The following is a 26,230-nucleotide window of genomic DNA, read 5'->3' as shown; positions in this document are numbered from 1 at the left end:
CAAAGGCTAACATCAAAAACTTAAATATTAAAAAATTAGAAATAGGGTAAAACTCCAGTATCAACAAAATAATTTTAAGTTCATGCAATAGATTATGTAAGTCATTAAAAATGGTGGTAAGGGGCACCAGGGTGGCTAAGCAGCCAACTTTGGATTTCAGCTTAGGTCATGATCCCAGAGTCTGGGATGGCGCCCCAGGTCAGGGGAGGTCTGCTTGAGGATTAGCTCTCTTCCTCTCCCTCTGCGCCTCCCTACCATGCTCATTCTCTCAAATAAATAAATAAATCTTTTTTTTAAATCGTGTTAATAGGGGCACCTGAGAGGCTCAGTCGGTTAAACATCTGCCTTCTGTTCAGATCATGATCTCAGGGTCCTGGGATCCAGCCCATGTCGGGCTCTCTGCTCAGCAGGAGGTCTGCTTCACCCACTCCCTCTGCCACCTCCCCCTGCTCATGCTCATGCTCATGCTCTGTCTCTCTCTCAAATAAATAAATTAAATCTTTTTTAAAATAAATAAATAAATAGGAGTGCCTGGGTGGCTCAGTCAGTTAAGCATCTGCCTTCTGCTCATGAATTGATCCCAGAGTCCTGGGATCAAGCTCCATGTTGGGGTCTCTGCTCAGTGAGGAGCCTGCCCTCTCCCTCTGCCTGCTGTTTTGCCTACTTGTGCATGTGCGCTCCCTCTCTGTCAAAAAAATAAAATCTTTAAATAAACAAAATGGTGTTAATAAACACTGTATTTTGAAAAATGCTTATGAAATAATGTTCAGACAATGGATTCCAAATGTTAAATACCTTATTACCGAGAATATAACTATAAATCTTCTATTGTCATATATTCCTACACTCTCCAAATTTTTCCAAATTTTCCACAAAAAGGCCTACTGCCCTAAGATTATTAGCATAATTATTTTTTAAATCAGAGTTTTTCCCTATGCTCTTAAAATACTTAATGTTAAAATACTAATTTTTAATTATAAAAATATTAAACCAGCTTACAACACAAACTTAATTAAGATCTATTTTAAGGGAAAAGAGAAAAATTTGAAGATAATTTATATAATTCTACATATAAGATAATTAAATTGTATATTTTATGCTACACTGCTATATAAACTGCACAGAAAAGGAAACATTTCCCAATTGATTTTATAAGGCCAGCACTAACCTGATACCAAAATCAGACAGATTTTTTAAAAGCCAGACCATTATCTCTCATGAGCAATGAAGCAAAATTCAGCAATATATTTTTAAAAAATAAAGCAACTTGACACAGTAAGTTTATTCCAGGAATCCACGATGGATTTAATATTTTTTTTAAATCAACCACATTAAGAGACTAAACAAATATTTTAAAACAACATGATCATCTCAAAAAATGAATAAATGTTCACACCATTAGACAAAGTTCAACACCCATAAACACCCCACCCCCCAAAATCAGCAAAGTGGGAAGAGAAGGAAGCTTTCTTAACCTGATAAAAGGGTATCAATGAAAAATTTACAGCTAATCTCATACATAATACTGTAAAACTAAATGTGTTCCTCCTAAGATCAGGAATAATACAAGGATGCCCACTCTCACCACTTCTATTTAACACTGTACTAGAAGTTGTAGCCAGAGTGAAAGGCAAGAAAAATAAATACAGGGCATACAAATTGGAAGCAAAGAAGTAAAACTGTCCTTATTCACACATTATATAGGCATCCAGGCAGAAAATACTAAAGAACCTACCAAGAGTCTACTAAAATTATTAAGTGAGTTTAGCAAAACTGCAAGAGGCAAAGTAAATATTTAAAAATCAATTCTATTTCTATACTCGGCAAAAAATGACAATGAAAAATTATAATGCAATTTATTAAAAGCAGCAAAAACATAAAATATTAATAAAGTATATACGTAAAAACCTCTATACTGAAAACTACAAAACACTGTTGAGAAAAAATTTTAAAGACCTTAATAAATTAGGAATATACCATGTTTGTGGAATAAAAGACTCAATACCATTAAGATATCAGTTCTCTCTAAACCGATCTACAGATTTGATGCAATCCCAATCAAAATTCTGGGAGACTATTTTGCAGAGATCAATAAGCAATAAGGAAAATTCAAAAACTTAGACGAGCCAAAACAAACTTTTTCCTCACCTTAATAAGTATAGTCACCATCAGTCAACACTCAACATTATTACAATGATATTGACCATATTCCCTTTGCTGCGCTTTTCACCCCTGTGACTTATTTTATAACTGGAAGTTTCTATCTCTTGATCCCCAAAGTTCAAGGTCATCTAACTAGATTAGGTCATTTAACCTAGAAAATATTACTAGTGGTGCTGGAAATCAATATGGAAAAAAGTAAAAGCTGACCTCTACCTTATACCATACCTTAAAATTAACTCAAAATGGATCACAGAGCTAGGTAAAAGCTAAAACAATAAAATTCATAAAATATAATATAGGATAAATTCTGTGTCCTTAGGTTAAGCAAATATTTCTTAGATGGAAAAATGAATCATTAAAGAAAAAACTGAAAAAAGGGATTTCATCAAAACTTGTAACTTGCTCTTCAGAAGGTATTATTAAGGCAATAAAAAGCCATGTCCAAACCAGGAGAAAATATTTGCAAAAAGCACATATACATGCACACATTTATATATATGGATATGTGTATATATAAGTATATATACACATACTTATGTCTACACAAAACTCTATGTACACAGTTGCATACATACACACATACACACATAAAAACTTATCTGCAGACTATATAAAGAACTCATAAAAACCTAATAACAAAACAACCCAATTTCTAAAATGGGAAAATAATATGAACAAGACATTTTACCAATGAAGATATATGAATCACAAATTTTAAGGACTGAAAAGATGTTTAATATCATTAGTTATTAAATTTAAAAAACAATGAGATATCATCATGCACCACTAGAATGGCTGAAATTTAAAATTCTAACAATATCTGGGGCGCCTGGGTGGCTCAGTGGGTTAAAGCCTCTGCCTTCAGCTCAGGTCATGATCCCAGGGTCCTGGGATCGAGCCCTGCATCAGGCTCTCTGCTCAGCGGGGAGCCTGCTTCCTCCTCTCTCTCTGCCTGCCTCTCTGCCTACTTGTGATCTCTGTCTGTCAAATAAATAAATAAAAATCTTTAAAAAAAAAAATTCTAACAATATCAACTTTTGCCAAGGTTGTAAAGTAACTGGAACTCAAATGCTACTGGTAAGAATGCAAAGGAGTCTAGGTACTTCGAAATAGTTTAGAAGTTTCTCATAAAACTGAACATACCTTAAACCTGCTTAACCATAAGCCCCACAACAGCACTCATAAGTATTTATCCACATGTTCACAGTATTCATTATACCCAAAAACCATTATACCCAACAAACAGTCAAAATGTCCCTCAAGTGGGGATGAGATAAACAAACTCTGGTGCATTCATGCAATGGACTACACAGCAATAAAAAAAGTAAACTGCCGATATGTGAAATAATAGGTGAATATTAAAAACCATTATGTTTTTAAGATTCAAAAAAAAAAAAGCCAAAGAAGACTGTATTCTGTATGATTAAACTGATATGAAATTCTAAAACCAGACAAAACTATCATTATAGAAAGCAGATGAATGTTTGCCCAGGGCCAGGCATAGGAGAAAGGGATTCACTGGGAATTTTGGAAATTTGGGGGAAATTTGGGGGGTGATGTAAATGTTACATATCTTGATTGTGATGACACAATCATATACATGTGTCATCCCACGGTACACTTGAAATTGGTGAATTTCATGTATGTAATTTATACCTCAGTAAAGCTGGTTTAAAAATGCAAACATAATACTAGCAAAAAGCACAGTCTCAATCATAAAAAGGAAACAAGAGAAACAACTATTAAGAAGAAAAACAGAGTTCATAAACATTAAAAAAAAATAACATGCATCTATTACTAACCCAAGATATAATATGGCCATATGTAATTCTAGTCTTCACTATAGTTATTCTCCAAGAGTACACTACTTTAACAAGTCAAATAACCTACACTCTTAATTCAAATAGCTTCTATTCTGTTTGATAATCATGGGAAAAGTATATCTGATCCTTAAAAAACAAGACTGTGAAACCAGGAGTGAGGGATTCTTAAGTGAATTGGGGCCCAGCTGCTGAAAAAGAGGCCCCACTGTGAGACATCTCTTAACAAAATGTCAGTTTCAATGCCTCAGATGCCAAGGATGGCCTTAAAGAGAAATACAAACACAGTTAAAGCAAACAGGCTAATAAGAGCAAAAAAGATAACTGACATTGTTCCCTTAGGGACACACACACACACACCTGGGAAGAGGAGTTTTAACAATTTCCAGAAGATGACCCAGAAAGAGAAAATAGCTTGCAACGCATATAAAGGACAGTACACTTTTCTATTAACAAAGCTTATAGTAGAAGCAACAAAGCTATATAATTTAAACTATGACACTCAAATTTCTCCTAATTCTTAAAGTGTTCTCTACCAAAAGTAAAATACAATCAACATTTGGATATTTCTTTAGTAAAAAATTACATATTAACATAATCGACATTATCGTAACTCAAGATAAAGTTTGTCCAATAGGCCTAAATTATTTAATTTTTTTAAAAATGTTATTTATTTATTTGTCAGAGAGAGAAAGACAGCACAAAAGCAGGGGGAGCGGCAGGCAGAGGGAGAGGCAGGATCCCGCTGAGCAAGGAGCCCAATTTGGGACTCAAGGACACTGGGATCATGATCTGAGCTGAAGGGAGCTGCTTCTGAGTCACCCAGGCATCCCTAGAACTAAGCTACTTCATTTATTTATTTATTTATTTTGAGATTTTATTTATTTGACAGAGAGAGACAGCCAGAGAGGGAACACAAACAGGGGGAGTGGGAGAGGGAGAAGTAGGCTCTCCAATGAACAGGGAGCCCAATGCAGGGCTCAAACCTAGTACCCCGGGATCATGACCTGAGCCAAAGGCAAACGCTTAACAACTGAGCCACCCAGGCGCCAACCTAAGCTACTTTAAACTAAACTACCCGTTGGGGCGCCTGGATAGCTCAGCTGGTTAAGCGTCTGCCTTTGGCTCAGGTCTTGATCCCCGGGTCCTGGGAATGAGCCACACATCAGACTCCCTGCTCAAGTCTGCTTCTCCCTCTCCCTGTGTGCACTTGCTCACTCTCTCTCTCTCTCTCTAATAAATCTTTTAATTAATTAATTAAACTACCTATTATTGCCTAGTTCCATTTTCCCAGAAGTTGTTAATCTTTCTTAACATAATATTGTGACAAACTAGCAGAGTCATGACTGAATAAGTTTAAAAAATAAAATCAGCAAGTATATGTAAATGTATGTGTGTTTATACATTGAACCATATATTAATGTCCAACACTGAATTATGAATTAAGCCTAAAGTGTGAAGTATTCCAATAACATAATAAACAACCAATCAAGAATGCAGCTGAATCATCTGGCACTATAATATGAAACCTTAAAAGTGCCATAATCGTATTTTTAAAAGATACTTAAAATCTTGTATTTAATACTGATTTTTTTCCTAAATAAAATGATAAGTTCAAATATATGGTATTTTCAGATGTTGAGAACTTACTGGAGGCAAAATAAATTTCAAATTGTTGGCTAGTCCAATAACAAGCACCACTCACAGGTTTTTTTTAAAAAATCGCTCATGCATTATGTACTTTTAGCAATGGTACATGAAGGAATTACAACTTGAACTGGAGGAAACATAAATTATATTTGGCCACAAAAACACAATAAAAAAGAAAAGTTGTGATCAAGTAATAAGAAATACAACTGTAGTTCACCACTAGAAACAGAAAAAGAAACTACGTGGGTTTCTACAGCTGCAAAATCAGTACATGGGAGCTTTTCTCACTGGACATTCACCCCCCATGCAAATCAGAACCAAGTACAATTTCCCCATTATGAAGATGAATTACATCTTCAACAATTTAAAATATATTGTGGCTTACAAACTATGACTTTCCTTCTTTCTTTATACCTTTACAAAAGTGCAATAAAAATCTCCTATTTCTAAATTTACCCCATATTCTTATTTTCATAGTATTTATTATGCAATTTCGTCTGCAAAATCACATCTTGCTCAACACCTTAACTGAAGAGTGTACTTTACTGTGCCACACCTAAAATTATAAAGCAATACTGGTAACTTGGTAACTCTCCACCCCTGCACCCCAACCAGAGCAGGTCTTATTATATTGATTTTTTTTAGATGTTATTTTTAAGTAATCTCTACACCCAGTGTGGGGTTCAAACTCACAACCCCAGGATCAACAATCGCATGTTCTATTGACCACATCAGCCAGGTGCCCCTAATATTTCTTTTAAGTAATATTAATGATATACTTATTAAGATAGATTTTCATATAATTATATACTCAATGATACATATACTTTCTTGATATGTTAATATATATTATATTGTATTATTAATATTCTTTCACGGCATATTTAAGAAATAGTTGAGGAAAACACAATGTTCAGGCCAACAAATATTCTTCAAGTACCACCTATACACTAAATACTATACCAGGAAACAATAAGGACATAAAGTAATTATGGAAAAGTCTGATACAGGATGGACATGTAAACAAATTAATGCAACAAAATCCCAAAATAAAATATGGGAGGATACAAAGCCCTACAGTAATTCCTTAAACACAATTTTTCCTATATTTTCCTCTATTTCTACATTTCCTATATTTCTCACATCATTTTCATTAAATTATATTAACATAGATACTTCATTTTACTCAACTAAAAACTAAGTGTTATTTACTAATAAGTTCTTCCCGACCTCACTTTCCCACTTCTTCACACCTTGCCTTGTTTCATCACCATAAGAGAAAGTAAAAAAAGAAGATACAAGAAAAAGGAAAAAAACCTACAACTACATATACGACTAAAAAAAGAAACCAAAAAAAGAAAAGTTCATTTCCAAAGAATATATTGGAAGTTATCTTGTAAAAATCTTATAAAGAAGGCAGATAGTGTAAGTACTGTTTATTCAAAGACACATTCAGGAAGAGGAACCTTCTCACACTGTTGGTGGGAATGCAGACTCTGGAAAACAATATGGAGGTTCCTCAAAAAGTTAAAAATAGAACTACCCAACATCCAGCAATTGCACTACTAGGTACTGACCCAAAAAACACAAAAATAATTCAAGGGGATACATGCACCCATGTACCCTGATATTTATAGCAGCATCATCAACAATAGCCAAATTATGGAAAAAGCCCAAATGTCTATCAACTGATGAATGGATAAAGAAGATGTGGGTTGTGCGTGCGTGCGTGTGTGTGTGTGTGTGTGTGTGTGATGGAATATTACTCAGCCATAAAAAAAGAATGATGTCTTGCCATTTGCAATGATATGGATGGAGCTAGAAAGTATTACGCAAAGCAAAATAGATCAGTCAGAGAAAGACAAATATCATATGAGTTCACTCATATGTGGAATTTAAGAAACAAAACAGATGAACACAGTGTGGGGTGGGCGGGGGAGGTCTGGCAAACCAAGAAACAGACTCTTAACTATAGAGAACAAACTGAGGGTTACTGGAAAGGAGGTGGGCAGGGGATGGGCTAAGTAGGTGATGGGCATTAAAGACTGCAATTGTTGTGATGAGCAACAGGTATTGTACAGAAGTGCTGAATCACTAAATTCTATACCTGAAACCAATATTACACTGTATGTTAACTAACAGGAACTTACTATTATTTTTTAAAGATTTTATTTATTTGAGAGAAAGAGACAGCAACAGAGATAGCAAGAAAGAGAATGAACAGGAAGGAGAAGGAGAAGCAGGCTCCCCGCTAAGCAGGGAGCCCGATGCGGGCCTCAATCCCATGACCCTGGGATCATGACCTGAGCCAAAGGCAGACACTTAACAACTGAGCCACCCAGATACCCCAACTAACTGGAATTTAAATAAAAACTTGGAGGAAAAAAAAAAAAAGACACATTCAAATAAAAAAGAAAAAAACTCACCATCCTGAAAATACATCTGCACTCTCATGTTCACTGCAGCATAATTCATAATAGCAAAGACAGGGAAACAACATGAACATCTCTTGACAGATGAACTGACAAAGAAAATGTGGGTGGGTGTGTATATACACATACACACACACACACAACCCACACTGAAATATTATTCAGCCTTAAAAAAAAGAAGTGAATCTGGCCATTTGCAACAACATGGATGACCCCTGAGACACTATACTAAATGAATAAGCCAGGAATAGAATGGCAAATATTGAATCTCACTTTTATGTGCAATCTTTGGTGAAATTCGAATGACAGAGGCTGAGGGATGGGGGAAGGGGGTGGGGGAAATAGAATGGTTGTTGCCAGAGACTGGGAGTTGGGCATAAGGAGAAGTTATTGTTTAATGGGTACAGTTTCAGTTTTGCAAGATTAGGAGAGATCTGGAGATGGATGGTAGTAATGACTGCATAACAGCATGAATGTACTTAATACCACTCTACTATACCCTTAAAAATGGTTAAGACATTGTATTACGTGTATTTTACCATAATAAAAAAAATACCTAAGAAAGGGGATCCTGGCTGGCTTAGTCGTTAAGCGTCTGCCTTGGCTCAGGTCAAGATCCCGGAGTCCTGGGATCAAACCCTACATAGGGCTCCCTGCTCAGCAGGAACCTTGCTTCTCCCTCCCCCACTCCCCCTGCCTATGTTCCCTCTCTCACTGTGTCTCTCTCTGTCAAGTAAATAAATAAGATCTTAAAAAAAAAAAAAAAAGAAAGAAAGAGAGGAAACGAAAAAATACGAATGAGAGAAGCAAAGACAAGACATGGAGTGGAAAGTTCACGAACTATATAAAGTGACAATAAGATCAATATAGGGCATATAAGACATAGGGTGGATACGTTGTAGGATAGGCAGGGAAAGTGGGAGTCAGGATACAGAGTTTAACTGAGATAGGTTTGAACAATCAGGAAGAGCTACCTAAGTTTTTGCATCCAAGATTAAGCTGGTATAAAAAACAAAAAACATCATATTCTCTCTCTCTCTCTCTCTCATGCGTGCACACACACACATACACACACAAAAGAAAGATGCTATGAAGTACCTATTCTAAAACAACAGTGAATTAAGGTACCTCATTCAACACAACAATCTAATACAAAAGAATCATAAAGAAAGGAACTTATTTTTGTGAGCAGTAACATACAGATAAGGACTACCTTGTCACCTGCCAGGAACCCAAACACAATAGAGTGAATGAAAACAATAACCTTGCATTTGCTGTGACATCCTCCACTCTCTGCAGACTTTTCCTTTTACAATGGTGAGCAAAGAGGGTGTTTTTCTACCTACCCTTGCTACCTTCTACACCCATACTTGGTGACTTGGGACGTGAGAGCAGAATCAGTGCCAATCCATTCCCAAGAGTAACCAGATAGTGTGACTTACCCTTACTCCATCACTCAAGAGACTAATAATCTGGATTTAGTGATTCAAACAGTAAAAATAAGTCCTACCTGCTCATTTCAAAAACACCCACTAAAAAGAGGAAAAAAGACTGGCAAGCAGTTTATTACTGAGCCCCTGATACACACAAGGCATACAAGGATTCAACACATTCTTGATTTTAGTTTCTCTCAATTCAGTTTCTCTCAAAAATAAGTTCCAAGTTCCTTTTCTACCAAAGCCTCTTCTTTCTTCACAACCTAAAGAACACAAGCCCATTTACCCAAACATAAAGGTATGTTCCAGCTGGTCATCAGCAATACGATCAGCTCCTAGTAGTACTATCCACTGTGGAATACAGCTCATACTACCAGGCACATTTACAACATCCTCTTCTCTAAGAGAGTAGAGCTTAAAATTCTCACCCTAACAGAAAAAAAACTGTAACCATGTACAGTGACTAGACTTATAGTGGTGATCATTTTGCCATTATGAAATATTATTTAGTTTCATCTCACCGAAATTCAGCAAAGCTGATCAATCCTGAGGCAAACATGTAAGGCTGGCGAGCTCAATTCCTATTTTCTTTGCCTGTCTCTATCAAAAGTGGCTGAAGAAAAAAAAAATATTTGCCCTCCCAACCAAAGGCCATGAGACATAGTTCTGGCCACGGAAAAATAAACAGAATTTGCTAAGGAAGAATAATAAGGGACAACCATTCTGAAAAAACATCTGCTCCTCTTGCTCCTCTGATGAAGAAGAGAAGGAGCTAATCTTCCTAACAAAGACAAGAAAACCAAAGCCATGTGTCCTTGCACCTGAGAGACAATAATTGTGAGGAAAAGTAGATTTAAGAGGACTTAAGAAACACCCTGACATTGTTAAGCCACTGCAGTATGGTGCACAAACACCTATTTCAAGGTTAGTAGGAAAAATAACTCTGACGTTAGTAGTTTAAGATATTTAACTGGCTTAAGATATTTCTAACTGGTGGGGAGCCTGGGTGGCTCAGTGGGTTAAAGCCTCTGCTTTCGGCTCAGGTCATGATTTCAGGGTCCTGGGATCGAGTTCCGCATCAGGCTCTCTGCTCAGCAGGGAGCCTGCTTCCTCCTCTCTCTCTCTGCCTGCCTCTCTGCCTACTTGTGATCTCTCTCTGTCAAATAAATAAATAAAATCTTAAAAAAAAAAAAGATATTTCTAACTGGTAAATTCCCAATTCTACCATTACTCTGTACTAAGGCGCTGACTGACAAATTTATGCTCAACAATCATCCAAAAGGAAAACAAAAAAAGAATCCTACTCATGCCATCTCCCACAAAGAGAAAGATACTCTTAAAGATCATGAGCAGAGAAACTATTCACGAGGACAGGCCTGAAATTCTAGCTCAGCAGCTAACTAGCACTGGGATCTTGGTTAATTTAGTCAACCTTTTAAAGCTTCAGTTTCCGCATCTGCAAAAACCATGCTAAGAACCACCTCACAATATTACTAACAGGATTAAATCAGTAATGTATAACAAATGTAATGGTGTCTGGTGTACTGTAAGTGCTTTAAAAAAATTAGAAACTCACCTCCATCACCACTACCACAATCACCATAGCCCAGCAGGCCACTTCTCCAGCTAAAATACGTCAAGTTCAGAGGCCCTTGATCTAAGAATGATTCAGCACCACATGAAACTGAAGGGGAAAATACAGTTTCAAAGCATGGGTATGTGTGTGTGTGCACGCGTCCATGCACGTGCACATGTACACTGCCTTAAGCTTAACTATGGGGTGCAACTGATAAATACTTGCTGAGGAATACGTTCCTTAGTCTGTGTTAAGAAATGAGAGTAAAGGGGCACCTGGGTAGCTCAGTGGCTTAAAGCCTCTGCCTTCGGCTCAGGTCTTGATCCCAGGGTCCTGGGATCGAGCCCCGAAGCAGGCTCTCTGCTCAGCAGGGAGCCTGCCTCCCTGCCTACTTGTGATTTCTCAGTGTCAAATAAATAAATAAAATCTTAAAAAAAAAAGAAGAAGAAGAAGAAGAAATGAGAGTAGAAACACATAAAACATTGAAGCTATCAAGGTAAAGAAGTAATTTCTATGACTTTCAGTACACAATTTTTTTAGCCATCCTCGAGAAGTAGAGATGATTTCCTTTTTAATATTTCAAACAAAACTCAAAGTAGTCTGAAGGATTAATGAAAATGTACTTACAAAGCTTTAAGCTACTTGGAAGAAAAGACTATAAATGCAAATTTTTATTCTCTTTCTTTGGGATTACAGCTGCCCTGTCAAAATCCAAAGCTGTATTAGTTTGTTTTTTCCTAAAGATTGAATATTATTTCATCTTCTTTCCATTATTTTAGGCTTTAACGGTCAATGTGATAACTGTGCATTTTTTTATGGAACAGTTATAGAAGATAACATTCTGATTAGCAATCCTGCTTGCTCTTCTTCTGTTTTCAAATTTATGAGAAAGCAATCCGTCTTCTCTATCTTCTTCAGTTTCAGTTCTCTATTTTCTAGATCATTACCTCGTTCATACCTCAATTTAGTAAGCTCACCAACATTGTTCACCTAACTGTTTTGCAACTCAACAAATATTATCTTGTATATGGACAAAATCGTAGTTTCACAAAGAACAGCCATAATTTCTTTAAATGAGAGCTTCAACACGAAATTTCCATATTACTGAAGTTTCATAACTCTATGATAGGTTTCCAAGCTAATACCATGTTTTAAAATGTACCCTAAAAGCATAAAATGATAAAAAAAAAAAAAAGGCATTTTTTAACAGCAAGAGGGCTCATAAAACATTTACTCCTACTCTTAAAAGTCTCCTTAAAAATTTAGGGGAAACCAAACCTGTGCATTTAGTTACCCTCAATTCTATCATTCCTTGATTATTTCTAATATAAACAAGTCTAGGATAATTTTCATTTGCTCTTTTTATTTTTGTTTTGAACTTATGCATTATTCCCCTAAATATTCTAGATAATATTTCCCACACCACCCCAATGTTAGTATATACCCTGCCTACTTGAGTTCAGAAGGTTCTGTGTCACTTGGATAAAGATGTAAAGCCTTAATAAGATTTTTATTTCTGAGGCACAAGATTCACAATGCATGTAAACCAGAAGATGGATTCTGTACTCTTTGACAAGTTCCTCAAATGTATGTGTGCAATTAAACAGACAAGCGTGAAATGTGAAGGCACAGAATCAGAAACTGGTATACAAACAGTACTCACCTCCCTGAGTGGAGTGAGCAGGAGAAATGCCAGGGCTTGTTATCAGCCACAGGTACAGACAAGGAAGAAACAAAGAGGGAACTCAAAGATAAAGACAAGTAACAGTGATCTTATTCACCATCCCCTACCCCTACTCCTCCAAAAAGAAAAGATCGGGGAACTGTTCGTAGGTAAGAAAGAGCTCTGCAAAACCCAGATCAAAGCTGCCGTCTGCTTTGAAGCCCTCTCTGGGATCTCCACACTGAATTCATCACTCTCTTTTCTGTGCTACTCTGTACTTAAGCTTTTACTGACCACAGTGTAGGAGAACCATTTACATCTCCCTCCCACTGCTGCTCCCTCTCACATATTCTGAACACCCTGAAAGCTCAATCACACCTGACACCAGTGTTTGTGCCTGGTCAAAAGTGAATATTCAAGAAAACTTACTAAATTGAATCTGAATAAAAATCTTTTTCTCAACATTATATAACCATGACAAAATTAAATGACAGCTGGTTATAAAAGAAAGCAAACCTGATTATAAACAAATACTTCTTTTTAATATTTCTTTTCTCTGGCACATATATTAAGTGTTACAGGTAAAAGAGTAGACCTGGGCAATTTAATATATGATGTGGCCAACCTATTTCCATGAAACAAAGTTGGTTTAACTTTTTTTTTCTTTTAAGATTTATTTATTTATTTGACAGAGAGAGAGAATGCAAGCAGAGGGAGCAGCAGGCAGAGGAAGAGGGAGAAGCAAGCTCCCCACTGAGCAGAAAGCCCGACTCTGACTCCCCAACTCCATCTCGGACGCCTCAGACAACTCGGATTATAGGACTCGAACTCTGCCTCCGGGGCTCAATCCCAGGACCCTAGGATCATGACGTGTGCCAAATGCAAATGCTTAACCAACTAAGCCACCCAGGCACCCCGAAGCTTGCTTAATATAGTATTTTTCTTTGGTTTAAATCCTCTGTGTCCTCTGTGTGTGTGTGTGTGTGTGTGTGTGTGTGTGTTTATATATATCTTCCTCCCATTCTCATTCTTTCTTTCATTAATGATGAATCAGAAACCCTTAAAAAAACTAAAATTGAAGGGGCGCCTGGGTGGCTCAGTCATTAAGTGGCTGCCTTCAGCTGGGTCCCAGGGTCCTGGGATCAAGTCTTGCATCGGGCTCCCTGCTCAGTGGGGAGTCTGCTTCTCCCTCTCTCTCTGCCTGCCCCTCTACCTACTTGTGATCTCTGTCAAATAAATAAAATCTTAAAAAAAAAAAAAGAAAACTAAAATTCAAAAATGTCTAATTATTTTTCAATGTCCAGTCGTGGTTACAAATTGCACTCTCAACATCCAATATTTTTAGATGTTAGATATTAGATATTTCTCAAATATTTTTCACAATCCTAGCTTCCCTGTGCAAAATTTTTAAATTGGAAAACTAAACTAATACAACATTGTACATTAACTAACTGGAATTAAGATAAAAACTTAAATAAAAAATAAAAATACTTTATAATAAAAAATTGGAAAACAGGTGATGCATCTTTCTTTGTAGTGACTGAATATATTTTTGCTCTAAGAGAGCAGAACTGTCAAAGATTTGAATTTACAAGCACCCCCCCAAAAAAACTATTTCAGTATTCAGCTGTTTCCTAGCAACAGAATCTGCTGATATTTTCTCATCACAAGTAACAGACAAAAATCTGTATTTTGGTGCTCTCAGGTATCAATAAAAGCAATGCAGCTCAGTGAAAAAAAAATAGTAATTAAACCATAAATGACATATAAAGTACTAAGTTTTTCAAGACAATTCTGGCTACTCCTTTAAAACGGTTAACTATAAATCTTAAATATGATAAATGATCTGAGGAACAGAAGTGTTTATAAAGAGGGATCTTTTCTGTTTCTGGGGGTAGATAGGATGCACAGAGGATACAAGGTGACCACAAAAACAGTAACCTAAGAATTACTCTATAGAGAGTTAGTCCAATCATGAAGAAGGAATCTGCTATTCTCAAAGTCGCTAGAGTTTAAGCCTGGATTATGTTGCATCATCAGAGTTTCTAAACAAAGTATAAAATTCCCATCTTACATATTCCAGAGGAAAAATGTCAAAAGAGTAACAGTTTTAACTACTATAGACAACCGCACTAGTTCTTTGTAAGTATTCTGAGGTCATAGACAGTTGCACTTTACCTATTATCAAGATTTTACTCTTTTATAGACAGTACACTCAAGTGTAACCTCATTTCACTTCAGTTTTCTCAACAAATCTGGAGAAAATGCAAACATGCAGTTCTCACAAGGTACTTCCTAAGGTCCTGAGCACATATTCTGCACAAGGCACTGTGCTAGGCATCAGAGATAATTAAGCAGGATATAGCACAAGCCCCACCATGGAGAAGATGAATATGGCCCAATCTTTACCCTGGTAAACCCTACATTTAAAACATGTAGGGGTGCCTAGGGTGGCTAAGTCGGTTAATGGTCTGCTGAGTGAATTCTGGTAAACCGTTCAAACTTTCTGGGGCTATGCTTTCATGGGCAAAATGAAGAGGCATTACTGGTATTTACTGAGAGCCTCTCATAATAAGAAAGCATTGCACTAAAGCACTACCACATGGAACAGGACAAGCAAGCATGTCCATTGATATCTATAAACCTAGAGTTTGCATTCTAGCTGCCAAAAATAAGGGCAAGAAAACTCACAAATGATTACCACACAACTCTAAAATCCCTGCCTGCTCTAAAAATTCTATGTATATGTACCACTAACATTTGCTGGCAACTAAAAAGCCAAGAAAACTTGAAATAATTGATTCATTAAAATTCTTGTCACCAATAATTTCCATAAACACAAAATGCAAAGGTATACTAAGCATTATAGGGAAAAAATGGTAAAATCAAAACTCCTTAAAATATTCTTCTTCACAAAAACGAACCCCTTCAAAAGAACACCTAAAAAAATTACTAGCACCTTGAAACTTTTAACCACTTTCATGTACATTACTGATTTTTCTCAATGAATAAACCTTTCTTTTTTTCTTTTTTTTTTAGATTTTATTTATTTATTTGACTGAGAAAGAGAGAGAGATCACAAGTAGGCAGAGAGGCAGGCAGAGAGAAAGGGGGAAGCAGGCTCCCTGCTGAGCAGAGAGACCAATGCAAGTCTCGATCCCAGGACCCCAAGATTATGACCCAAGCCAAAGGCAGAGGTTTAACCCACTGAGCCACCCAGGTGCCCCAATGAATAAACCTTTCTATCAAAAACCTAGAATATCTCACTAAAACAAGAAAATAACTGTTACAAATTCTATTCTGTGAATGGTGCCAAAAGCCTCATTTTCTAAAGTAAAATACATATGGAGAAAGATGGCAAGACTGACTTCTTCTTTTGTAGTATCCAACTCATTGCACCTGATTGATCCCCATACTCAACCCTGAAATAGTTCAGTATTTGGTCCTCTTTTCTTTTTATTCTTCACTCCTTAGAAATTACATCCACTAGTTCAGGTTCAAATTTCACAACCATGTGGGAAACTCCCAAATCTCTGTCTTAATCTCCAAGAATTTTTCTAAATTTTAACCCAGATTTACCAGAATGTCCTATTAATCCAAGAAATTGAACACACCCAGTACCAAAATCACTTTCTATCCCAAATAGCTCTGTCTCACATGCCTACTGCTAAAACACATATCCAATGGTAACACAAGCAGTTTTATTCAAAATGGTTTCCAAAATAAGAGCCAAGATGCTCTTCAACAGACAAATGGATAAAGAAGATATGGTTCATATATACAATGGAATATTACTCAACCATCAGAAAGGATGAATACCCAACTTTTGTATTAGCATGGATAGGACTGGAGGAGATTATGCTGAGTGAAATAAGTCAAGCAGAAAAAGTCAATTATCATAAGGTTTTGCTTACTTGTGGAGCATAAGGAATAACATGGAGGACATTAGGTGAAGGAAAGGAAAAGTGAATTGGGGGAAATCGGAGGGGGAAATGAACCATGAGAGACTGTGGACTCTGAGAAACAAACTGAGGGTTTGGGAGGGGAGAAGGGTGGAGGCATGGGTGAGCCCAGTGGTAGGTATTACGGAGGGCACATACTGCATGGAGCACTGGGTGTGATGCATAAATAATGAATCTTGGAACACTGAAAAAATAAAATTAAATTTTTAAAAAATGGTTTCCAAAATAGATATATGCAAGATGACCTACTGAGATAGAGAAAGAAATTAACTATCTATTCCCTTTTTTCTTCTTTTTTAAAACTACTTTCTAATGTCTACATCTGTACATTAAAGATGTGTGATATTTTAAGGGAGCACAATCAAAAAGTCTGGAAACCACTAACATACAGACTAAAACTCAAACTCATAAGCCTGGTGATATCCACTGTTACAATTTGATCTTCTACTATTCTTCATAGACATTAAATCCAAGCAAACAAACCACTAACCAGTCTCCAAACACAGCCTAGGCATTCCAGCACCCCAACTGTTTAGCTCTACTACTCTCTGCAAACTGTTCATCTCCCCATCTAGCAAATCACTTAAAGCCAAGGTCAACTCCATTCTCAAAATTCCCTGAGTTGAGGTGACACAACTCTCAGGACAATGCCCATTTCAACCTAGTCACTGAGTCTTTCTTGTACATTTTAGCTCTCCCTACTAGATAAGAGGGATCTTGAGGGTCAAAGTCCTGTCTCATAAATGTCCCATCTCCCATCCTATCCTAGGCACTACATAGTAAACCTAACATACGTTAAAGAAATGCTTGTTGAATGGACACAGTTGTAAGCTGGACATTATATAAGGTTGAATAAACCACTATCTCACAAACCAAGCAACGATCAAGTTCAGGTTAGCATCCTCAGTCAACTAGTGTGTCTCAAAATAGAAGGAGGATGTTTACTTCTTCCCACAAAATGATTCTTTCCATTAGTTTCATGGCTTTCAACTGCAACGTTTTGTTTCCTACAGATCAGTACCATGAGAGAATAAATGGGCCGGTGTTGGATACTAAATAAAGGTGCAGGTGAAGCATTAGCTGCAGCACTGATTGATTCATTGTAACCACCTTAAAATGACATTATATAATCAGGAAGAAATATTAGAAAAGACACAGTAATCAATCTAAAACCCAAGAAAATCAACTAGTTAGACATAAAACAAAAATTCTTATGTAATTACAAATTAACCATTCAAGAAAATTAATTATATTTAACCACAATTTAAGAAACTAAACTGAATACAGCTTTTTAAAAGAGGATAAAAGATTTAAGAGGATTATAAGCTCTTTAGAAATAAAAATTACTTGATCAAGTGCTTATAAAGAACATTTTTCCAAAGCAGCAAAACATGGTGAGCAACAAACTTAACTAGTATTCTAAAAATGTGAAAAGGAAACCCTTTTCAAAAAAAGAAAATCTTTCCTTTCGCTGTGACTTTGAGAAAGAGCTTATTATTTGCCTGCCTTTATTTCCTTGGGAACTTATCAAAGTCCTTCTTTCTATATCCAAATTAGAAGTGTGTAAATAATACTTTTCGAAAGTCTGTATTTTTAATTTGTACCAGCACCTTCTAATGATGAATCTCACAAAGAGAAAGTGAAATTAGTCGCACTATGCCTGAAAAAAGATAATTTACTTTAAGGAAATTCAGCTACAATTTAAGAAGCTGTCGCATTTTCCAAAACAAACAAAGCATATTCTACTGCTTCATGACACAGAGTGAAGGTTGTATGGAAACTCGTGCTCAGTTGTGCGCCCTCCTTGGTTCTCCACCGAAGAGCCACTCTCTCCTGTGTGATCTCATAGAATCTCATGGCCTCACCTTCTCCTCCCCAGAAATCTAACTTCTAAATCCAACTTCATAGCTGCCATCTCCAATTGGATGACTAATAAAGCACCTCCCACTTGACCTAGTCAAAACAGAACTCTTGGTTTTATTCTACGTACCTTCCCATCTTGGTAAAAGGCATCACCCCCTAATCAGTTATTTAGGCCAAAAGTCTAGGCAGTGTAACACAATGGTCCAGAATAGAGACTCCAAGTCCCGATCACATGGATTCAAATATTGCCTCTGCTCCTCTCTACCTGTGCAGAGATGTCATAAGCCTCTGAATAATGACAGCACCCACCTGATACAGTTACCATGAAGATTAAATATGCTAATTCATATAAAGCATTTAGAAATGCACCTGGCAAATATTAAATCCAGTTCCAGCTATCATTATGATTATCTATTTCCTCTTTCCTCTCACACCCAGTCTGTCATGTCAGCCATCATGCAATCACCCATTTCAAGCCACCATCTAGCCAGTGATAAACTTCCCAACTACTTTTCATGTTTCCATTCTTTCTTGCCCCTCAAAGTGCTTTACAAGCAGCAGCCACAGTAATCTATTTAAAACATAAATCAGATCATATCACTCCCACATTCAAAACCATCCAATGGTTTTCTACTGAGTTATGTTAAATCAAACTCTCAACCCTGATTTATCCAAAGTCCTGTATCTAGTCATCGCAGGACCATCTTGTACTACCTTCTGCTGGCTCACTACTCTCCAGCCACACGGGCCTTTTATATTCTGCAAAATTGTCTTCTGCCTGAAACACACTTTCCTCTGTATTTGTTCAGCTGGCTCCTTCATGTTAGATACAATAGTGTTATTATTTATTTCTTTGGTAATTGTCTACCTCCCCTAAAATATAAGATTTAAAAAAAAAAAAAAAATCTCATCTATCTTAAGTACTATGTCTCTAGTACCCAAAACAGTATGTGGGTGAACAAAAAGTTATTTAAAAAAATAAACCACTGGGATGCCTGGGTGGCTCATTCTGTTAAGCGTCTCCCTTCAGCTCAGGTCATGATCCCAGTGTCCTGGGATCAAGTCCCACATTAGGCTCCCTGCTCAGTGGGGAGCCTGCTTCTCCCTCTGCCTGCTCTGCCTGCTGCTCCCCCCGCTTGTGCCCTCTCTCTGAAAAATAAATACATAAAATCTTTTAAATAAATAAATAAACAAACCATTAACTGAAAGAACTGGCCAAAGCTTCTAAAATTGTTATGTGAGGCAAAGAAATGTATCTTTCCCTCATTCTTTTCCCTAACTGGTTATCAATTTATTGCAGCTCCTAATTCAACCTTTTGCCTGTTCTGTAACTGGATCCTAGTATAATTTTTAGTATTTCCTCAGTTTTTAAAAATCTAAATCCTCAATAATCTAACTCCTTATAAAGATCCAGTTCTCATCAAAAGATTCTAAAAATTACAATTAGAAAACCTGAAATTTAGAGCTCCAGCAATTACTAGCCAACAGAACCCTGGACCAATTACTTAGCCTCTTGGAGCTACATTTTCCTCACTGTATAATGCAGATGGTAGTCCCTGTCTACCTCAGAGGTCTGTGGTAAAGGTCCAGTGAGGCAGCAAATAGTAAACTATACACAAGTGGAGGCTCTTATAATCTACAGCTCAATAAAACTTTACTGGGCACTTGCTAGACGCTAAATACCAAATAACAAATTTTAATTAAGACAAGAGCCCCTACTCTCACAGAACTTACATTTTTGTTGAGAGAAAAAACACACAATGAACATAACTTCATCATAGTCTGGTATTTTCTTCAGAAGTAAAAAAGTCATGAAAGTCCAACAGAAACGAAGAACCTGCTCCAGACTGAAGGAAACTAAAAAAACATAACACATCTCATACAAAATTGAATCCTTCTGAAATTAAGGACATAATTCAACTGTGCAACTGTGAAACTTAAATGAGAACTGAGGATTAGATGGCATTCGTGTATTGATGCTAATTTGCTTATTCTCAAAGCTGAACTGTGGTTATACAGGAGAATATCTTTGTTTATAAGTGCTCACTTCGGCAGCACATATACTAAAATTGGAACAATATAAAAATTACAACCTATAGTACTGGAGGTAATGAGACATCAGGTTGGGAACTTATTTTCAGAAGGCTATGGCAAAAAGCTATTGTTTACTTGCAACTTTTTTGTAAGTATGTATCTCAAAATTGTAAAACATTATTAATTTTTTCAAAGTTACTTTGTTTTTGTTTTGTTTTAAGTAGCATGGAGCCCAATTCAGAACTTGAGCTCACAACCCTGAGATGAAGACCTAAGCTGAGATCAAGACTCAGGCACTAAACCAACTAAGGCACCCAGGCGCCGCCTTTTTTTTTTTTTTTTAAGATATATTAATTTATTTATTTGACAGAGATCACAAACAGGCAGAGAGACAGGCAGAGAGAGGCAGAAGCAGGCTCCCCACTGAGCAGAGAGCCCAATGGCGAGGTCCATCCCAGGACCCTGAGATCATGACCTGAGCCGAAGGCAGAGGCTTAACCCACTGAGCCACCCAGGCGCCCCTTTAAAGTTACTTTGGAGGGAGGAAAGAATGAGCAGGAGGGAAAAAAAGAGAAAAGAATTTTTCCCAATAGGGTACAAAACTTAAATGCAATTTGATGAAAAAATGAAAGTGTTACTAACTTAGGAACTTATAAAAATTTGTCTTTAATCTCCAATTTATAAAGTTTGCTGAAAACTGTACATATCCTTCTTTGCACATAGATTATTAGAAAGATAAACTTAAGAGCAAATATGCATGTGCTCATTTTTACTGGCACCCAAACAACTTCTCACATTTTTCAGCCACAATTATTATATTATATGCACAGATTAACAATTAGGAAAAGAGAAGGAAAAAGACCAAAATCAGCACAGGAGTGGTACCAATACTCTAGAAGCTTTCTGAAATGTATCATGATATTTTTGTTTTTCATAGGACCTGGGAGGGCATTTAGTAAATGAGAGCTAGGGATGCCCAATGTCCTACAAAGTATACAGCTGATTCACACAAAGAAGTGCTATCCAAAATGTCAGCAGAGAAAATGGGTGAATAAAACCAGAAATAATAAAACAAGGGGAATGGCCAACTAGTAGGCAAACATCAGTGTTTGCCCCAGAGATTTACAGTAGTGAAAGATACTATCTTCATCCGTAAGTAGATTAGGGCCCAAGGTAAGTCACAAACTACTAAAGAAACTTATTTAAAAACATTAACTTTGGGGTGCCTGGGTGGCTCAGTCAGTTAAGCGTCTGCCTTCAACTCAGGTCATGATCCCAGATCCTGGGATGGAGTCCTGCATTGGGCTCCCTGCTCAGCAAGGAGCCTGTTTCTCCCTCTGCTTGTATGTGTACGCATGCTCTCTCTCTTCCTCTCAAATTAATAAAATCTTTTAAAAAATTAAAACATAAAAACATTAACTTTACTGAGGATTTTTTTTAAAGTAAAAAATACAGAATTAGGGAAGGAGGAAGAATATTAACAGTTAGTAAACACCTATTGTACTGGTGCTTTCATAAAGTGCCTTATTAATAAAACTAGTCAATATTTTAGTCTTCACAAATACTGAAATAGTTGAATTATACACGTTTAGGTAACCCTGGACAGTCAGTAATAAAAATTATTTAAATGAGAAAATGTTATAATTTTTAACTCAAAAGAAAAGGTTGGCCTATGCTTCTGCTGGTATCAGTATAGCCTAAAAAGAGCCACATCACAACTCTGAAGTTCTCTTTTGCTTGGAGTATCACAAAGTTATTTAAAAAAACTAGACTCATTTTAAAAGGCAAAGGTACTGCAAAATGTATTTTTTATTCAAGTATAGTTAACATACATATTAGTTTCAGGTGTGCAATGTAATGATTCAACAATTCTATACATTACTCAGTGCTCATCTGGACAAGTGTACTCTTAATCTTCTTCACCTATTTCACCCATCCCTTGCCAGTCTCCCCTCTAGGAACCATCAATTTGTTCTCTGTATTTAAAAGTCTTTTTTTCTCTTTTTTCTTTATTTCTTAAATTCCACATGAGTGAAATCATATGGTATGTCTTTTTCCGACTTACTTCACTTAGCATTGTACCCTCTAGATCCATCTATGTTGTTGCAAATGACAAGATTTCATTCTTTATAGGTGAGTAATTTTCTTGTGTATGTATGTGTGTGCACATCTTCTTATCCATTCATCTGTTTATGGACACTTGGATTACTTCCATATTTTGGCTATTATAAGTAATACTGCAATAAATATATGGGTACATATATCTTTTTGCATTAACACTTTCATATTCTTTGTGTAAACAGCCAGTAGTCTATTGATATGATAGACTACTAGGTCATATGATAGTTCCATTTTTAATTTTTTGAGGAACCTCCATACCATTCTCCACAGTGACTACACCACCTTAATTTCCCATGAACAGGGCACAGGGGTTCCTTCTTCTCCACATCCTTGCCAATATTTTTCTTGCCTTTGTGATTTTAGCCATTCTGACATATATGAGGTTATGTCTCATTGTCATTTTGATTTCCATTTCTCTGATGATGAGTGATGTTGGGCATCTTTTCATGTGTCTTTTGGCTATCTGTATGTCTTCTTTGGAAAAATGTCTATTCAGACCCTTTGTCCATTTTTTTATCAGATTGTTTTTTTGGTGTTGAGTTGTAGTAAGTTAATACCTTTGGACATTAACTCCTTATGAGATACATCATTTGCAAATATCGTTTCTCATTCAGTAGGCTCTTTTAGTTTTGTTGATGTTTCCTTTGCTGTGGAGAAACTTTTTATTTTGATGTAGTCCCAACAATTTAATTTTGCTTTTGTTTCCCTTGACAAAGGAAAGATATCTAGCAAAATAGCCCTATAGCTGATGTCCAAGAGACTAATGTCTATGTTTTCTTCCAGGATTTCTAAGGCTTCACATCTCACATTTAGGTTCTTAATCCATTTTGAGTCATTATAGTCTAAGAAAGTGGCCCAGTTTCATTCTTTTGCATGTAGCTGCCCAGTTTTCCCAACACCATTTGTCGAAGAGATTTCCCATTGTATATTCTTACCTCCTTTGTCGTAGATTGATTGATCATCAAAACAGGAATTCATTTCTGGACTCTTATTCTGTTCGATCTGTTTTATATTTCTATGCCAGGACCATACTGTTTTGATTACTACAGCTTTACAGTCTATTTTGAAATTTGAGATTGTGATACCACCAGTTTTGGCTATTTGGGCTCTTTTGTGGTTCCATAAAAATTTTGGAGTTATTTGTTCTAGTTCTCTGAAAAATGCTGTTGGTATTTTGATAGGGATTGCATTAAATCTGTAGATTGCTTTGGGTGGTATAGACATTTTAACAATATTGGTTCTCCCAATCCATGAACACGGAATATCTTTCCCTTTGTTAGTGTCATCTTCAATTTCTTTCATCATTGTTTTACAGTTTTCAGAGTACAGGTCTTTCACTTCCTGGCTTAAGTTTATTCCTAAGCATTCTATTAAATTTGCACATTTGGTACTTGATTCAGAACTTCAAGGTTATGTGATGTGGCTCTTTTAAGCTATACTGATTTCAGTCAGAAGTACAGGCCAACCTTTCCCTTGGAATTAAAAAGGGTAATATTTTCTGGTATAAATAATTTTTACTACTGATTAGGGTTACCGAAATATGTATAATTCAGCTCTATCAGCATTTTGTATAATTATAAACAGAACTGCTTTCTTAATTTCTTCCTGCTACTTCATTATTAGTGTATAGAAGTGCAAGATTTTGGGGTGCCTGGATGGCTCAGTCCGTTAAGCATCTGCCTTCGGCTCAGGTCATGGTCCCAGTGTCCTGGGATAGAGCCCTGCATCAGGTTCCTTGGTCAGTGGGGAGTCTGCTTCTCCATCCCTCCTCCCCTGACTCCTGCTTATTCTCTCTACCTCTCTGAAGTAAATAAATAAAATCTTTAAAAAAAAAAAAAAGAAAGAGATGCAAAATTTCTATTATTAATTGTGTAATCTATGACCTTACTGAATTCATTTGTCAATTCTAATAGTTTTTAGTGGAGTCTTTCAGATGTTCTTTATATAGTATGTCATCTGCAGATAGTGAAAGTGACTTCTTCCTTATCAATTTGGATCTCTTCTGCCTCTTTTTTCCTGTAGGACTACTGTGGCTAGGATTCCCAGTAATGCATTAAATAAAGACAGGAGAGTGGACATCCTTGTCTCATTCCTGATCTTAAGGAAAAACCTCTGTTTTTCACCATGGAGTATGATTTTAGTGTGTGGGTCTTTCATATATTGCCTTTATTGTGTTGAGGTGCATTCCCTCTAAACCTATTTTGTTTAGAGTTTTATCATGAATGGACGTTGTACTTTGTCAAATGCTTTTTCCACATTTACTGAAATGATCATAAGGCTTTTACCTCCTTGTTGATGAGATTTATCACACTGATCAATTTGTGAATACTGAACCACCCTTGCATCCCTGGAAGAAATCTCACTTTAATGGACTGTTGAATTTAGTTTGTTAATATTTTGTTGAAGATTTTTACAACCGTGTTCATCAGATACTGTATCATCAGATACAGTTTTTTGTAGAACCTTTCAGTATTAGGGTAATGCTGACTTACAGAATGAATCTGGAAGCTTTCTCTCTGCTCCTATTTTTTGGAATGGTTTGAAAAGAGTATTAACTCTTCTTTAAATATTCGGTAGAATTTACCTTGAAGCCACCTAATCCTGGACTTTTGTTTGTTGGAAGGTTTTAATTACCAACTCAATTTCATTGCTACTAATCAGTCTGCTCAAATTTTCTTTTTATTACTGATTCAGTTTTGGAAGCTTAAATATTTCTAGGAATTTACTCATTTCTTCTTGGTTGTCCAATTGCCTGGCATATAATTTCCCATAACATTCTTTTATAATCCTTTATATTTCTGTGGTATCAGCAGTTATTTCTCCTCTTTCATTTCTGATTTTTATATGAGTCCTTTTTTTTTTTTTTTGATGAGTCTGGCTAAAGGTTTATCAATTTTGTTGATCTTTTCAGAGAACCAACTCTTGACTTCATTGATCTATTCTATTGTTTCTTCAGTCTCTATTTCATTTATTTCTACTCTAATCTTTATTATTTCCTTCCTTCTACTGGCTCCAAGCTTTGGTTCTTTTTCCAGTTCCTTTAGATGTAAGGCTCGGTTGTTAATTTGTGATTTTCCTTGCTTCTTAAGGTAGGCCTATACTGCTATTATCCTCTCTCTTAGAACCACTTTTGCTGCATCTCCAAAATTTTGTCATTGTATTTTCATTTGTTTCCAAGTATCTTTTAATTTCCTCTTTGACTTCTTGATTGGCCCATTCGTCATTTAGCAGCGTGTTATTTAACCTCCATATATTTGTGTTCTTTCCAAAGTTTTCTTATGACTTGATTTCTAGTTTCATACTGTTGTAGTCCCCAAAGATGCATGATATGATTTCAATCTTTTAGAATTTGTTGAAACTTGTTTTGTGGACTACCATGTGATCTATTCCAAAGAATGTCCCATGTGCACTTGAAAAGAATGCATATTCAGCTGTTTGGGGATGGAATGTTCTGAATATATCTCTTAGATCCACCTGGTTCAGTGTGTCAAACAAAGCCACTGTTTCCTT

General features: G+C 36.3%; 1 protein-coding gene across 1 annotated transcript in view; it reads right to left on the bottom strand.

Annotated features, from left to right (window-relative positions):
- PRIM2 (DNA primase subunit 2) overlaps positions 1-26,230 on the bottom strand; it is a 328,016-nt gene that overhangs the window by 236,080 nt on the left and 65,706 nt on the right. The window lies entirely within an intron of this gene.

This window comes from Martes martes (genome assembly GCF_963455335.1).
Source record: "Martes martes genome assembly, chromosome: 6".
In the NCBI taxonomy this organism is placed as follows: domain Eukaryota; kingdom Metazoa; phylum Chordata; class Mammalia; order Carnivora; family Mustelidae; genus Martes; species Martes martes.
This window is presented reverse-complemented; position numbering and strand designations above follow the sequence as displayed.